General features: G+C 42.5%; 1 protein-coding gene across 6 annotated transcripts in view; it reads right to left on the bottom strand.

Moving 5' to 3' along the window:
- LOC147421395 (uncharacterized) overlaps positions 1 to 17,912 on the bottom strand; it is a 215,291-nt gene that overhangs the window by 31,198 nt on the left and 166,181 nt on the right. The gene's annotated exons all lie outside the window — the stretch shown is intronic.

Raw genomic sequence — 17,912 nt, 5'->3', positions numbered from 1 at the left:
GTGTGTGTGTGTGTGTGTGTAAGGTGATGATGTGGTGGATTCAACTGGGAATTTGCTCACTTTCTCTCAGGCAACAACACGCTTTGGGTTTTGCCTGCATTATCGTCAGATTTGGACTGTGATGGAGCATATGCTGTCTATTTTCCTCCCCATTCCGCCGTTGGCCAGTGGATGGCGTATGCAGGATTGGAATTTATGGGACATTCCTTTTGATGCGATTTCCGACCGCATTATCTATACTTCCCTTATGCAAGACTCTTGGCTGGCTGTTCATTGTAATGCACTTTTGTATTTACACAAATCTGATCAATGGTGGAGAAAGGCTCTTACTGCAATTTGGACGTCCCACTTGCCTCTTAAGGAGCATCTCTTTCTTTGGCGCTGTTTGCTGGGAGTTCTTCCAGTTGGCACCCTCCTTGCGGTGCGTCACATCAGCTCCTCTCGTTGTGTCAATTGCTCGGCTGGTGATGAGACTGTCAAGCATCTGCTTTGGGATTGTCGCTTCACCAGGGCTTTCATGGACCACGTCTCTGCTTGTATGCACCTTCGTTTTCCCTCAGTAGTTTTCCACAAACGATTCTGGGTTTTTGGCATTCTTTCGCCCTCCCTTCAACAATTTGTGATCTTCTTCATATGGGACAGATTCTGATCGCTATGGTCTTTGTGGCGCCAACGCAATTTGCACGTGTTTCATCGGTATGAGGCGGATCCTTTTCCCTCGTTCAAGCTTTCGCTGAGGCAATTGTTACATTTTGCCTTTGACATTGGGGACATATCCCTAGAAATCTTGCAACTCTTCTATGTGCTAAAACCCTCATATCACAGAACACTTTTGTGTTCCTCCCTTTGTATTTGATCTTTTTCGTGGATTTTCCTCGCTTTGAGGTTTCCCACTTGTAAATTAATCAAAGCAGATTTACAAAAAAAGTGTGTATGAGGTGAGCGAGGAGAGTCTGCACACTTCTGCCCTCTGCGTGAGTAAGCCCTGCGCATGAGCCATCTGCCCTCAAAATGACTCAGCCTTGCACGCAAACCATCTAGCCTGTGCGTGCTCTGCCTTGCGACTGTGTGTGTGGCCACAAGTGTGTGTGTGTGTGTGTAATGCGGCGCAGTAGTAGAGGGTGTCTCCATTGCAAGTAGGTTTCGTCTCACTATCTTCAAGCATAAGAGTGTCATCAAATCAGCAGGTTTAAGCAATCGCCAGCACGTGCATGGTCACCATCAGAATCGCCACAGAACTGGTGTACAGAGTTTGATCTGGTAGAATACATAGTGTGGAATTTGTACAGAATTGTGGGACCTCTGTGGATTCATATATATATTCTTATGGTTCCTGTACAAAGCTAGATGTCAATTTTTTTATAAAAAAGAAAATCTTTGCAGTGCACATTTTTCTAGGCATTTGCTCTTTGGGTGAGGTTTTGTTACTATATGTCCGAATCTTTGTGTGTGCATAAGCGTCGAAAAGCCATGGGAAATTTCTTGGAGGCCACTTCGGAGATCAAAACTTGTTTGTATGAGGATATTGAGGAGGCTGGGAAAGCTTGGAATGGTCTCGCTTACACATACTCTTGAGGTGCATATTCCAGTGCAGGACCTCGTGGAAATACTCAAATGTTTGCAAACTCAAATGGGACAAGTTTGCAAATTCCTGATTCCGATGTGGTAAATTTAGACACATACAATCTAAATGCCTTGAACTTATCTTGCAGCCCCCTCCTTCAGGAGTTTCATCATTTGCTCCTGTCCCTATGGACAAATCTATCGATGAGGCATTGCTAATGTGGCTCCCAATGTGAAAAACGGGAAAACCAAGCCTTCTCAGTCTGTTGATCCTGGTAATGGCAATGTTATGAAAGGTAAAAATATTGGGTCCAATGATACTAACGCTTGGGGGGTGCCTAAAAAGACAGTGAAGATGCGTACTCCACCCTCTCGTAATTATGTTCCACTCATCACTGCTAACAAGAATGCATCGTTCAAGCAACTTCCATGTTAATGATAATCGTACATTAATTGACGCATGGGAAAAAGTGATGCATTCTTACAAAGATGTGCTTATTGGTGAGGCTTCCACCTTGTATGCAAATTCTGCAGAAACTTTTTCTGCACTGAATCAACGGATCGGTTCTAGCACAAATATGGTGGAGGAGGATGTGCCCATGGGCATGTCTACTTAATTTCATATGTTCCTTTGCCACTTGTACATATGATCTCCCATGCATAATCGCATTACATGCATCTCGTACAATGTGCGTGGGTTATGTAACCTTGATAAATGGCGGCTAGCCTGGCACTATGTAAATACATGTAGGGTAGGGATATAGTTGTTTTACAAGAACACAATCAGCATGAGTTTGCTAGTCAATGTTCCTACTTTGCGGGTAGACATGTGCTCGTCAACGGGATTTTGTGGATAAAGGTTGTGCTTTGAAACAATGTTTTAAGCATCTTCATCACACAAGGGTTTCCCAGTACATTAAGCATGTAATGCTTTCTTCAGGCCCTTGGACATCATCCAAGCAGGAACTTGTTGATGCCATGGTCGCACATTATAGGCAGTTGTTTGCGGCTCCTCCTCATCCCTCTACAATAGTTTGTCAAGCACAACAATTGTTGCTCTCTCATGTACATCTAATCCTTTTTTCACAGGATACACAATGCCTTGAAGAACCATTCACTGATTCTGAATTGCATTTAGCAATGCTTGCATTGGGCCTCTAATGATCCCCTGGTTGGGATGGGCTTACTGTGGAATTCTTCCTCTCCTTTTGGGAGACTCTCATAGAGCCTTTGCTTTTGATGTTGAATACGGCATGGAAGAAACAAAATTTGCAAATATCCTGGAAAGAGGGTTTTCTTAAATTGTTGCCTAAGCAAGTATTTTGCAAGCTACACATATCTACAACCATAAGTAAATGGCAAAGGAACCAAACTATGGCGAGAAAACCTCGGAGAAATTTGGCAAAGTCTCCCCTATAAACTAAGTAAAACCTCAAGTACAATCTCAACCATATACCATGCCAAACTGGCAACAAAGTGGGAGACAACTAGACCACTACACAATCATCAAAAGCATGATCAAACGCATCAAAACTGACGCTCACATATGCATAAAACCAACTCCACAATCTACAAACTTTGCAAGCACACAATCTGGGACAAACTGCTCAACTGAGCGTAAAGCGCATAACCATATACACAAGTAGAGAGTAAACGAGCTCAAAACGCATCCCACAAGTGAAACTGCCTGCAAAAATCTGCAAAAAACCTGTGAAACGTGTGACTGTCTATATGTAGCCACACAAGCATACGCAATCCTCACTTCTGCGAGAGTGGGTACAAGAACACTAAACATGTCCAAGCTGACAAAACCTGTCAAAAGTGGAAGTCACGCTCGACCACTAAACCATCAGAGAGCAAACTGTGGATACTATGCACATAAACCATGGCGAGAATCTAGGAAAAATCCGGCAAAATTTCCCCTGAAAACTGAGTTAAGACACTCAAAAAATCTCACCAAATCGCATGAAAAACAGACACTCAGTGTCTCAGTAAACAGATCCACAAATGTTCTACATGCAATGCCAAAAGCTTGACAAGTTGTCTCACTCCTGAGCGAGTAGCTCTATGAAACGCTGCAAACTTGTAAACCTGCTACCTGGGAGCTACACCTACCTCAAGCGGTATCCACAAAATGCTACATAGCATGAAACTGCACAAAACTCTGCTAGAATCTCTCTGGAATGCCCCACATAGTCGTACATGAGCACTACATGTGCTGCATAAGCCACACTGGAAAGACTATACAATCTGTGAGCAAAACCACTAGGAAACTGACACACACTACCTCATCAGTCGGTAAACTCGTCGACTGGAAACACCTACCAAGAGGAGCACGCTCGAGGGAAAACCCGCTCCGGAAGGGGCCGTCGGAGTCGTATGTGTTGGTGTGTGCCGTCGAAGCCGAAAACTAAAGAATCGTCGAAGACGAAACGCCGTGGAGAGTACGTCGGAACCCTGCCTCTCCGGATGGGCGCTAGAGGAGAGCCGATGCTGCTCTCGCTCGTCAGTCTCTTGCAATGTCTAGGTCGGGATGTTGCGGTGCCGAGGATGTGCGTCGGAGCCAAATCTGCTCCGGAATGAGCGTGAGAGCGAAGGCGATGGCGAGGCTACGCCAGAGGAGAGCTCTCGCTTGCTCTTGCAATGTCGAAGCCGAGGAAAACGCTCGATGTCGTCTTCTGCCGCCGGACGGAAGCACTCGCTGATGTCAGGAAGAACGTTGAAGCCGAGAAAGGAATCGTCCGAGAGAAGCTATCTCAACCCGAATGTCATAGTCCTAGCCAAACGGAAATCGCCGAAGTCGAGGTCATCGAAGCCCTGATCTCTCTCTCTCTCGCTCTCTCTCTCATCAGCTACCTCTCAAGCTCTCTCACTGCCTCTTGGGTGTGTGTGAGCGGGGGGTCGGGATGTCGGGGACTTTGGTGGGATCAATTGCTTGCACACTCTAAGTCAAAGCTTTATCTTAAAAAACTTCAATTCTCTGCCCACTGACGAAATGTTTGCAGAAAAGTGTCGGATTCAGATTTCTAACGAGCAGGGAGTGGGGCTCTGCTTCTCCTTGCTTGATCTGAAATCTGTTCACTGAGAGAGAGAGAGTGTGTGTGTGTGTGTGCGTGCGCAACCACACACAAGCAAAAAATTTGCTGCCAGCACTGTCGGTTCTGCCTTGCCAAAGCTCTCTCCTTTGCTCGTCCTCTGTCTGCACTTCAATTTCCGCTGCTTGCTCCTCGACTATGGCTGCAGATGCCCGAATCAGCCTAATTTCCCGGCTCAAGGTCGGTGTTGGCTGCCCAATTTGCTGCTTGCAAAGCCTCCACAGGACTTGCTCTGCTCGACACACCTGTCTGCTGCTCCTTGTGCGCGCCTGCAGAGTGTGTTTGAGCCAACAGCTACTCCCAAGCTCGATTGTGCTACTGCAGTGTAGCGCTGCCCCAAACTGTTCGATTTGCTTCTATGCCAAGCTTGAAATGCTTCTTGCAATGCTTGCCTGTTGTTGCCTTCGACTCGCAATGCTTGGATATGCTCTGCTCGACACTGCTGATTTAAGTCTGCTTGATTCTCTTCGTGCTTGGTTCACTGCCCAAAGCACTAAGCCTTCGAATCGGATTTGCAGCTCCCTGTGATAAGCTTCGATTTACTGCTTGCAAAGCGACTCTTGCTACTGCTCGTAGCTCTGCTCGACTCACTCCAAAGGCTTGCACACTCCATGCTTTTACGCTTGCTCTCTGTGTCGACCTGCAGATCTCCTTTTCTGCAGGGATACTCAAATTCCCTCAAGATTCCCCACACGCCTGAGGGACTGCGTGCGCCAATGTGCCGAGATCCGAGATCTCATCCGATCTCCTCCGGGTGCTTACCAAGAAGCTCCGATCCACCGCCGCCGAGCTCAAGCCGAGCTCCGTCGCTTTCGTCTTGCCGGGAAGCCGTCGCACATGCCATTCGTTGCCGTAGCTCTGACACCTCTTGTTAGTGCGCGTGTGCGCGGTGCGATGCGGTGCGTGCGGGGAAGGGAGAAGCACGAGTGTGGGTGGAGCAACCTTAGGAAGTAGAATGAATGAGGAGCTCCTTATTCTTTGTATATGAAAGAATAAGAGTGCGTACACACGATGAGGGGGCCAGTGGACACCGGACGTCCGGCCTCGAGCAAAGGTGCAACGCCTTTACCCCAACAGCTTGGCGACTCTTAAGAGAGCACACACCCTCTCTAGTCATTACTTCTATAGAGACATGGACACAATATGCATCGTCTTTATACACAGTAGCAGAGCAGTTACCATTGCCAAACCCGCCGAAGCGATGTTCTCTCACTTCTACTTTCTTCACAGTGGAGATGGTGAGGTGAACCATTGACAGATTGCATAGAGGGAGGGCACACTGCACACGATCATGATGGTATAGTGGCACATCATTTCATATATGCTAGGGATCATATTGATGGTTTGTTGGCCTTCATGTTCAACAGGGCCATGTGTTAGGGGTTTTTAGAGACTTGGAGTACATCTAGAATTGTACCACTAAGAGATCCAACCTTGCCAACTAACTATCGCACTATCATGATTGGCCACTATTCAAGTACATCTAGAATTGTACCACTATTCAAGTCTGGAGATCCAACCTTGCCAACTAACTATCGCACTATCATGATTGGCCAGTCATTGGCCAGGTTATATGCATCTATACTTGAGCATGAGTTGAGCAGATGGGCAGGATGAGCTTCAAGGCAAGCTCGATTCAGGAGGCGATTCTCTACACTTGATCATATCTTCATACTTAGAGCGATCATTGAGGAGGGCAGAGCACATGGGAGAAGGATTTATTGTAGCTTTGTGGGTTTCTGCAAAGCCTTTGAGACAGTCCTGAGAGCTAGGTTGATACAACGACTACATGACTTGGGAGTCCCACAAGAACCTGTATGGGGTATCATGGCACTATATGAGACAATTATAGGGAGAGTATGGACAGCAGAGGGTCTTTCAAACCCTGTTCACTCTACCATTGGGGTGAAGCAGGGATGCCCACTTTCTCTGACTTTGTGTGGATTGTATATTGATGAGATTAATGACTACCACAGGGGATAGAGGAGCACAACTGTCAGGTACATGGATACCTCTATTGCTTTATGCCGATGATATTGTGCTTATTTCAGACTCTCAGAGAGTATGCAGAGACATCTAGATGCATTAAATGCTTATGCACATGACAATGGGCTCTCATCAACCTTAGCAAAACCAAGGTGATGGTATTCAATACTACAACGCAGTGGGTCAAGAGATCAGCACCTATTTTTACAGATGGACATGAGATAGTAGAGTATGTAAACTCTTATACATATCTTGGTGTTGTACTTAGTGGACCTACTTTCTCTTTGAGAGGTGCTACAGAGGTGAGATTGACGAGGGGATATACAGCATTAGGAGGACTAGAGAGAATATGTTCACATGTGCAGTTTCAGGAGCCATGCACTAAGCTGTGGCTATTTGACACATTGGTCACTTCACCATGCTTTAAGGAGTGCAGATAAGGGGGCCTAGCCATTATCATCATAGTAGATCAGGGCGCACATATGATGGATGGAGATCCTTGGAGAGACCACTTGTATCCATGATCTCTAGGCTGATCCGGGTGAAAGCCTCAGGGCCACATGAGATTATCAGAGCTAGATGAGTGCACCACCAATTGTCGTGGAGGCTCTTGCTAGATCAATGTCTTTCATTCATAGCACATGGGAGCTACCACGCAACAGATATGCACGACTAGCACTTGAGTCATCCCGACAACTGGCAGTGAGGGTGATACTTCATGTTGGTTTGCACAAATATCATCTTGGTTTAAGCTATATGGATTTAGTATGGAATGACTGCCCCCTTTTTAGTATTCCTTGGATGCACCCTCCCTCAGTGTAACGGGATGAGCACCATGTGCCAACGAAAATGAACAACTTTAAGCACTTCAGATAACAACTGAATTGAAAGAGATGCACGACACACGAGACGGGGAGTGGCGGAGTTCCACCTTGAGAGAGCACTAGCCCCAAACCTTGGGGCCCCTTTCGGTATTTCTTTATATTGCTTGAACTGAGTACAATACCGGTACTCCATCCTCTGCACCTATACGCGGGAGCGTGCCAGAGAATGAGCCCTTGGCTCATATTGAAAGGTCCTTGGCCTCTAAAAGCAGTTACAATGAGAAGCTTCAAGTTCTAAAAGCATATGGCCTCCCAAAAGCAATTCAGGGAATTTTGTACAGCTTGCCACGTCATCATCTACCAGCGTGAAACACCCAATTTTGTACACGTACCACGTCAGCATGTCAGCTCCAATTGCAGGGCGTCCATACAGCTGCCACATCAGCACTTTTTACGCAAGAAATACTTTGTGTGTGTGTGTGTGTGTGTGTGTGTGTGTGTGTGTGTGTGTGTGTGTGTGTGTGTGTGTGTGTGTGTGTGTGTGTAGGTACTGCTTTATTTTAATGTTACGTTCCTAGCATGGTTACCCGGAACGGGAAATCTGAACGGGAACGGGGAACGGAAACATGCATGAAATGTCATTCCATGTTTCGAATACTCACGTCTGAAACACGGAATGGGAATCCGGAACGGGAAATTGGGATGGGAACGGGGAACGGAGACCTGAAAATGGCCCTTCCTTGTTACTATGGTTCCTAGGCACTTGGGCCCCATCGGACGGGATCCCATAAGTTGGTAACTTATAATTGGGAGCTCTTTAATTGCTTGGCCCACTTGGCGAGGATCTGCAAGTTGGTGAGAATTCCTGCTTCTTCTACTGCTTCTAGGGTTTAGGTCCTTCGGCCGGGATCTACACGTTGGCTTTGTTCTTTAGTGTCTTGACACGTCAACAGTTTGTGACACTCACCCTCACACATTCAGAGATTATCAAGATTATCAGACATGATCTCATTCAACTGGATACTAGAAGGACTTGGCTGTCTCCGTCACATGAGTTGGGGACAAAGATGGATTTTTATCGAGACCATCTTCTCTGGCAACAAATGATGGGTTTATCTCACGCCCACCTATCTCATGGCATTAGATGTGTTATTGGTCAACTACGCACCACATCTCACCAGTTGGAGATAGAGACTGGCCGATACAGAGGTATACCCCAAAGAAGAGATTATCCTAGGTTTGCCAAATAGAGCCAGAGACAGAGGAGCACTATATCTGCCAATGCACAACATACTACGAGATCTGCGGGTGTTTTCATTGCTTATTCAGAGAGGGCTTTGGCCCCTTATCCCGCATCATGGATTACTATCATTAGAGGTGCCTAGGTCTCTTCTTGATGGAGACCCGTACACTCAGAGAGACTACACTTCGGAGCAAAAGACCTACACATAGAGGATCCATACAGTGCAAGTAATGAACTCACGTTTTTTGCATACTGTCTAAAACTTACCATTCAAGGCTGCATAACATTTGTAGGGTTCTTTTGGATAACTGCATGGGGAAAGAAATACCTACAGGGGATTCCGTCTCTAACCCGTACATGTTGTAAGTCTGAACCGGTTCTCATGACTATCGGATCGGTAACTTAATTTGATGTGTTATCATACCGAAGAAGCTGTTGTAGGACTGCACTGAAGATACATGAAACACCTTAGTATTGTGTTCTCTTTCGGACATTGAGTAAATGGCTTTGACATTGGTTATGGTTGGTTTCTTTAATGGGGGAGATGAGATGGATTAATACCAATTTCACTTGTTGTAGCTTAATGGATGGCATTATGATTTGAAGACAGTGGGTATGAAAAACCCGTCTAGTTACCTTGATATTCAAAAAAACAGTGAAGATACACAATGAGTTGGGACTAAACTGGGAATTAAGACACTTGGATCAGAAGGGATGGTTGCCTTTTGATCAAAAATTATATATATATATATATAGCTATTTAAAGGTTTTAAAATTGGACCTATTACAATCCACTTGTATTACAAAGGAATGATGACCTTTATAATTACAAAGTTTAAAATGACTTAAAAAAGGAACCAAAACACACCTTTTATTTAAAAACAAGATATCATGAGTAATTTGGACAATGGTTTAGGTTAAAAAGGTTGTAAGTTGGACACGGATAACAACTGATATGGTCCTTTGATACCTGTAAATCGTATTCAAAGTTAACATATGTGTTGTCTTGTTTGCATGGATGCAGAAGAGGACTCTTATCCTTTCTTGGAATTTTTTTGGCTTAAGTTGTTGTCCGTCCTTGAAGTACCAAACCCTTATCTCTCTATGGATCAATCTATACAGATCTACTTTTGTACTTAAACACTAGAATGAGACCTCATGCTCATAACTTTGTACAAAAATAATTCTAAGATTGAGTTGTTTTTGTACTACCCTTGGTCACTTGTTTAAAGCCAGCTGTCTTTTGAACTTTTATGTTCATTTTTGTTTATTTATTAAAATAAAACAGCTACACACACGTCCAACACACAAAGCACTCCTAGTTTTCTGGGAGAGCCAAGACGCTGGTTTTAGAGACTAGTTTGGATTATAGGGATAAGTTGGACCCACTGTCTATAATTCCTGTTTAGGTTGGCTCGTGTTAGATAGTCCCTCTTAGAGTATAATTCTGGATTCCTACTCACGGCTATCATAGTCTCTTGACTTTGCCGGTTTTAGGGTTGTAGGTATATACACCGTTACTAACCTTGACTTTATATAATCTTTCTGGATCACACTCATTACAAAATGATTGCTCGCATGAGAATCATCCAGGACCTGGAGAAACATGCAAGAATTTTAGTACAAATTAGACTGTACTTAAAGGACCATCCCCCAAAAGAAGCCCTTGCCCCTAGAACTAGGCTCTTTCTTGCCCGAAAGGCCAAAAACATTGTAATTTCTTACCCCAAGTAGTCTCTTTCTAACTCTTTAAAATGTTTGTTAGAGGCTCTTTCACTTTTCCAAGGCCTGGAGTTAACTTCTCAACCTCTTTCTGTGGAAACTTCCCTAGTCCTAAGAAGTATAAGCAGCTTAGAAGCTTCACAACTCATTTATGAATCGGCATTGGCTTCGGGCAAAAAGTCTTCTATTTTACACATGCTTTCTTTTAAGGACTGGGTCAACATCTTGGCCACTTTAGACAAGGATAGTAAGGATGGTGTAGCTATGATTTCTCAGTACATTGCCCAATTGCCTATACTCACTTTGCAATACAACCAAGAAGTAGCTCAGTTCTCTTTGTCAGGGGCAGAATTATCCAACTTTCTTAAGAAGTTATGCAGCTTGATCCAACTTTTATCAGTACCCCTACTACTCCTGCTATCCCACAATCTGGTGACATCTTCTGTAGAGATAGTGCTACGTTGGAAGCTGTCAAGGAATTTCAAAACAACCTTTGCTCCCTCAGTGACTAACCTATTAGAGATGGTGCCCAAAGTTTCCAAAGTTTTTCCTTTTTTACCTGTTAGACAAATTGAGGTAAAGAACTTTACCGAGGTCACTCTTAACCTCCCCGAGAAAATATTTCATCTCTTTGTTGCTGACATCGCTCAATGTTACGAGAATATACCCCTTAATAGGGATACAGAGTTGAAGAATGTTATGAAAGAAATGACTAAGATTGCATTTAACCATGCTCTGCTAAAAGGTTTTTCCTACATCTCTCTCGTAAATAAACATAGATGGATTAAAAAAGCCAACTCATCTCACACCTCCCACTTCAATGAGAAAAAGCTTAATTATAGCATTTCTTGGCTTCTAGACGATTGTTCAGTCCACTTTGGTGGCTAATGCTATAACCAATGCCTTGGTATTCCTATGGGTTTTTCCTGCTCACCCCTTACGTGCAATTTATACTAAGCCTGTTTTGAATATAAATGGTTTCTTGAGACCATGAAGAATAAAAGTATCAATCATAAGCTATCTCTATTTCAATATACCTATAGATACATGGACGATATCCTGAGCCTCAACAATAGAATTTTCCTTGACGATATTAGCCTGATTTATCCTAGCTGCCTTAAGATTGAGCCTACTTACGGTCATGATTTTAATACGAGTCTCGGGTTCTTTTCCACCTCTACACAATTCCTTAACCTCTCAATTTCATTACACAATCCTTGTAATGGTAACTATGACTACCGATTCATCTGGAAAAGATACCAACTTCAAATCTCTTCCAATGAATTTTTCAGAAAAAGGAGTAAGTGACAACATAAAGCGGCTCTAAACACATGTATTAGTCTTCTTTACAAGATCCTTTATTCTTCTTCTAACTGCTTCATGGCTTGGGAAGACATCAGACATCTTCACAAATTTTGCCTCAAATCGCTTCAAAAGGAATGACCCAATCAATACTATCATTAAGGCTATTTCAGGTAATTACTGGCCTCAATTGAAATTTGATAGCACTAATCTCATTTCTTTAATTAGGCAGTAGGCCCATACACAATGGGCCTACTACGGACCCATTGTGTATGGCACATGGGATAGGGCGGGTACACACACACACACACACACACACACACACACAGGTACTACTACAGGCTTTGATTAGTAAAAGCCTACCCAACGTTCCCCTAAAAAACAAGCCCTGATCAGCTTATAGTTTCCTTGCACCAAGAGCACTCTTTTACTCTCTTACCTTCATTCGAGCCTTATACGGTCAGGAACACTGCACCAAAAAGAAAAATTAAAAGGGAGGGGTTTTTTACCACTGGGTAGCTAATTTTTTGCTTTCTATATGGATGCCTCTTATTTTGTTCTCCCCGTGGGAGTATACCCTTGATTGGGCCCATGGTAAAAAGACCTTAAAATGGTTAAACATGGCAATTTAATTCCTCTTTACTCTTCTCGTCCTATGGAGGACCTCTTCACACCCTTACTCCCTCTCTCCCTCTACTGCATTGCTTGCACTCGGGTGTTTCAACCCACTTGCACAAAACCCTAAACTATCATAACCTCCACTGAGGCGGCCAGATTTGCTTCACACTTGGTACATCGCACTGGCAAATCGTTCAGATCGTGGTGGGAGTTATTGCATGGAGCATGTCATGATGCCTGGACCTCGCCAAACTGCTTTATAAAGAGGTGAGGTTGCTTCTGGCCCCACACTTAGCCTTGGTTTTGATTTTTGTGTGTGTGTGAAAGAAAGGGAGTGAATCTGTTGCCGCTTACTGAGTTTACATGGATCTTGCAGACCTGCCATCGCAGGTCTGTGATTACCTCGCTTGATTTTGTTGATAACATTTCCTATCGCACATTGAAAAAGGACTGCGCTCTGTCGGAATTTCTGTCTGCATACAAAATACTGTTCTCTATTGTGTTTTTTCACTATATTTAGGCACTTATGGAATAATGTTCTCTGTTTTGTTTTTTGCACTATATATAGGCACTTATGTTCTACTCTGCATTAAAAAATGGGTCTTTTTGGTTGGCAACACACAAACTGATGGTTTAGTTCTTCATCGGTGCTGTGGTGGGTTTATTTCATCACTATTGTTGTGTCTGGCGCATACTTTATTAAACAAACTATTGTTTCTAACTCTGTATTGTAGCTATTGGATACTTTACATTGACTCCAAGCATTTGTTAATACTAAACTCAATACACAAACCCCATATAGTTTTTGGCGATGGTAATGAACTCACGTTTTCTGCATACTATCTAAAACTTACCATTCAAGGCCGCATAACAGTGATGGGGTTCTTTTGGATAACTGCATAGGAAAAGACATACCTAGCAGGGGGATTCCATCTCTAACCCGTACCTGTTGTAAGTCTGAACCAGTGCTCCTGACTATCGGATCGATAACTTAATTTGATGTGTTTTCAAACCGAACAAGCCGTTGTAGGACTGCTCTGTAGATACATGAAACACCTTAGTATTGTGTTCTCTTTCCAACATTGAGTAAAGGGCTCTGACATTGGTTATGGTTTGTTTCTTTAATGGGGGAGATGAGATGGATTAATACCACTTTCACTTGTTGTAGCTTAATGGATGGCATTATGATTTGAAGACAGTGGGTATGCAAAACCCGTTAAGTTACCTTGATATTCAAAAAACAGGTGAAGATACACAATGGGTCGGGACTAAACTGGGAATTAAAACACTTGGATCAAAACGGGTGGTGGCCTTCTTATCAAAATTTTATATATATAAATAGCTATTTAAAGGTTTTAAAATTGGATATATAATAACCTTACCTATTACAATCCACTTGTATTATAAAGGAGTGATGATCTTTATAATTACAAAGTTTATAATGACTTAAAAAAGAAACCAAAACTCACCTTTTATTTAAAAACAAGATATCATGAGTAATTTGGACAATGATTTAGGTTAAAAAGGTTGTAAGTTGGACATGGATAACAACTGATATGGTCCTTTGATACCTGTAAAACGTATTCAAGGCTAATATACCTGTAAGTTGGACATGGATAACAACTGATATGGTCCTTTGATACCTGTAAAACGTATTCAAGGCTAATATATGTGTTGTTTTGTTTGCATGGATGCAGGTGAGGACTCTATCCTTTCTTGGAATTTCTTTGTCTTAAGTTGTTGTCCGTCCTTTAAGTACCAGACCCTTACCTCTTTATGGATCAATCTATACAGATCTACCTTGGTACTTAAACACTGGAATGAGACCTCATTCTTATAACATTGTACAAAAATAATTCTAAGACTGAGTTGTTTTTGTACTACCCCTGGTCACTGGTCTAAAGCCAACTGTCTTTTGAACTTTTATGTTCATTTGTGTTTATTTATTAAAATAAAACTACACACACACACCCGAAAATGCATCCCAGCTGGCGAAAGAATCCAATGGGTCGCACTTCATGCATTACACCACCCATATTTTCCCCATCTTCCCAATCATGTTCTTTGCTAAAAATTGAAACCGTACTCGCTCTTATATGCTTAAGCCTATCCCCTTGTTGACAATATCGACTATCGCAACCTTTTGAGCTAGCTCCCACTCCCTTCGATGCGAGATGGAGCACTGGGACAATGGAGTAGGGTCACATTGACTATGTACATTGTGCTCACTATAAGCTTGAGAGTATAAGTACCACACACTACTAGAGTGATCAACATTTGCTCACATCTAAACTTACTTCCCTCATACTCTCAACCATGACTTAGACGTACACACTTTCCTCTCCCAACCACACTATGGGCTCACCATGTGATTCTCTCTCTCTCTCTCTCTCTCCCTCTCTCTCTCTCTCTCTCTCTCTCTCTCTCTCTCTCACACACACACACACACACACACGTGTTGTACCTTGTTTGGGACATGTACTTACTGAGGTACATAATCTAAATATCCATCCTAGATTAATGAATCTCATCAAGTTTGGACTCAATCACATTCCTTCATGCGCTTCTAATATAGACAATGCTTGTCTTGAACTTTTCTCTTTATTTAAAAAGATTTTATCTAACAGGATTGTCCTCCTCCCATTGGTTTGTAATTGCAATGTTAAAGATTTTTTTTTTGCATAGTGTCATAAATAGTTACGAAAGAAACATTCCTATACCCCGGATATGGATTGAGATATCTTGATTCACTCTCTCAGAAATAGATACCTCATAACTTGTATTGACAAGTCCCCCATTAACCCCCTTTTTATCTGCAAAGCTTTTGCACACGCTGAAATAAAAAAGCGGGTCTCTAGTCGAGATTTCACTATTTGTGATGCAAATCCATCTAATTTAGTGGAGCTCATGTTGAATAAAATGAGTTTACCTAGCCATTTACCCCTTCCCTTCTTAATGGCTTCCTATAAAATGCACAAAAATTCTTTCGAATGGCTTTCTTGTGGTGCTAATAGTGCCTACACTGAGTTATCCTTACTCATGGCATGCTTGCTAAAGTCCTGCCTCCCTGCCCTAAAAACATAGGGCCAGGATACTCAACCAAAAGGCATTACTCTTCCATAATATCAAACTCCAGTCTTGGTGGATTAGTGACTCCATTTATGACTGTATCCTCAATCTTCCAAGCAATGCTTCCTCCCTTTTCTCAGCAGACATTAAAAAAATGCTATGAGAATATCCCTCACTATGGACAACATGGGTTAATCCCCCTCATAACCAACCTCATAACATGGGTTTTCAAATCTACCTTTGAAGAGTTTATCTCCTTCAAAAATTTCCCCTTTGCATGCCAACAAGGGTTCTGGACAGTAAAAAATACAAAAATGGACTCTCTTTTCATCTTACAGATGTAATTGAGATCAATAATTGGTTGATCGATAACATGTACATCCAATGTCACCAAGTGTTCTGTAGGCAAACCAATGGCATCTCTATGGGCTTAGCCTGTTCACCCATATGGTGTAATGTATACCTTCATGCTCTTGAATATAACTATCTCCAAGAGATGCTCATGTCCCCAATCAATAAAGGAAAGCTGACAGACCTGGACTATCTTTTCACATATTTTGATGATATCTTGCTGATTAAATGTCAAGACCCTGGATTTTTTCTCTCTAAAAATGGTATTTACCCTCCTGAACTCACTATTGAAGGCAAAAAAGCTTCCAACACTACTTTTCTAAACCTTCCGTTATTTATAGAACAAGAGAAACTTACTAAAGCTCTGGCCAAAAAAGATGACCTTCTACCACGTACCCCTATCAGATACATTCATAGGGCTAGTAATAGACCTAACAATTGGTCCCATAAGGTTATCCTCTCACAGTTAAAACCTATCCTCTTCTGCAATAGCAGTGCCAAAAATGCAAAAAAGGATATCAAATCCTTAATAAATGCCTTTTGTGCAAATGGTTTTGAAAGGGCAAAATTATGGAGACTTGTAAGACACTACCTACTTAGGCTTACACCATCACCCTATACTTGTGACCCTCTTGAAGTATTGACACAACTATATTTTGGTGTTGGGCACTAGGACCCCTTGAGAGCGGGCCTAGTGCCCCTCTCTTAAGGCCCTACTGTTGGAGTCGATGGAGGGATCTAAAAACACCAAAGCCTCATATCTAAATGCACGCTTAGCCTATTCAACCCATGCGAACACACCCTAACCTTTTTTACATATACTCAACACTTGGATAATTTGCCACGTTGGCCGCGTGTAAAGACACATCATTAATCAGAAACCCCACTACCTCATGCATGTGGCAATACCCCACCCCTACGGGCTCATATGTCCCCCACTACTCAACGGTTTTCTCTACTACATTTGGGATCCACCTCAACCAACACCCTGCACATGAGGAGCCATGGCCTTAAAAGAAGTGTTCTTCTCTGACTTGGTGCAACATGAGGCATACTACCTTAGAGTAGTTGTACATGACATTCAAACTCTACAGTTCTCAGAGCAACTACTTGGGCCTTACTCTTACATTCACGCCAAGTCGGCTATGGAGGGCACTAGTCACATGTTTTATTGTGCATTGCCCCCCTTTTTTTTTAAGGACTACATATGCTTTATGCTTAGAATTGACATCTGTAACATGTGGATCATGTTTTTGACACCTGTCTTCTACTGTCTAACATTCTCTATTTTTGTTGGCTCTGATGGTGGCAGGTATAATAGAAGGGATCCTTATTCTAATCTTTTTGCATCATTTCCTTCCAAGTCTGGTAATCTGCAAAATTCTCCCCTTTTGTACCACTTACCCAACCATAATTCAAGTTTTGTTAATTATGCTTTACTGTTTTTTTGGCATTCTCCCTGGTTTATTTACTTTCTAGAGAGCTTTCATTTGGTAACCTACACACACACACACATTGGCATAGTGTTTGTAAAAAAACAAGGTTTGATGTATTTTTAATCAGTTAAAATTGAAAAATCTTTAGTAGATTCCGAGCTTGCCTTGTAAAACTCTAGTAAAATTATACAAGCTTTAGTGTAATCACCGCGACGAATTCTTGAGATTTTTAATTCTTCAATTAGGATTTGTTTTGGTAAACTATGCATCCACACATTCCATTAATTCTCTCTCTCTCTCTCTCTCTCTCTCTCTCTCTCTCTCTCTCTCTCTCTCTCTCTCTCTCTCTCTTTAGCCCCCTCCTCTCCACTATTCTCTCTCTTTGGCCGCCTCCCCCCCCCCCCCCCCCCCCAACATACTCTCTCTTCACCGTATGTTATCATTAGTGGGGAGGTGGTGAATACACATACACATGTATATGGATACGTATAAATAGATATATAGTATATAACTATGTGTGTGTATGTGTGTGTGCACACATATATACGTACATACATACATAAATATAAATATATATATATAGATAATTAATATTCTCTCTCTCCTCCCTCTCTCTCTATGTCCATGGCTACACACACACACACACAGAGTAGGAGGGAGGGAGACATCATGGGAGTGGGATTTTAAAAAAGTATGGAGGGAG

Source organism: Adiantum capillus-veneris, chromosome 27, assembly GCF_014529385.1.
Source record: "Adiantum capillus-veneris isolate H3 chromosome 27, ASM1452938v2, whole genome shotgun sequence".
Classification (NCBI taxonomy): domain Eukaryota; kingdom Viridiplantae; phylum Streptophyta; class Polypodiopsida; order Polypodiales; family Pteridaceae; genus Adiantum; species Adiantum capillus-veneris.
The sequence above is the reverse complement of the archived record's forward strand: the minus strand, read 5'-3'. Positions and strand labels throughout refer to the sequence as shown.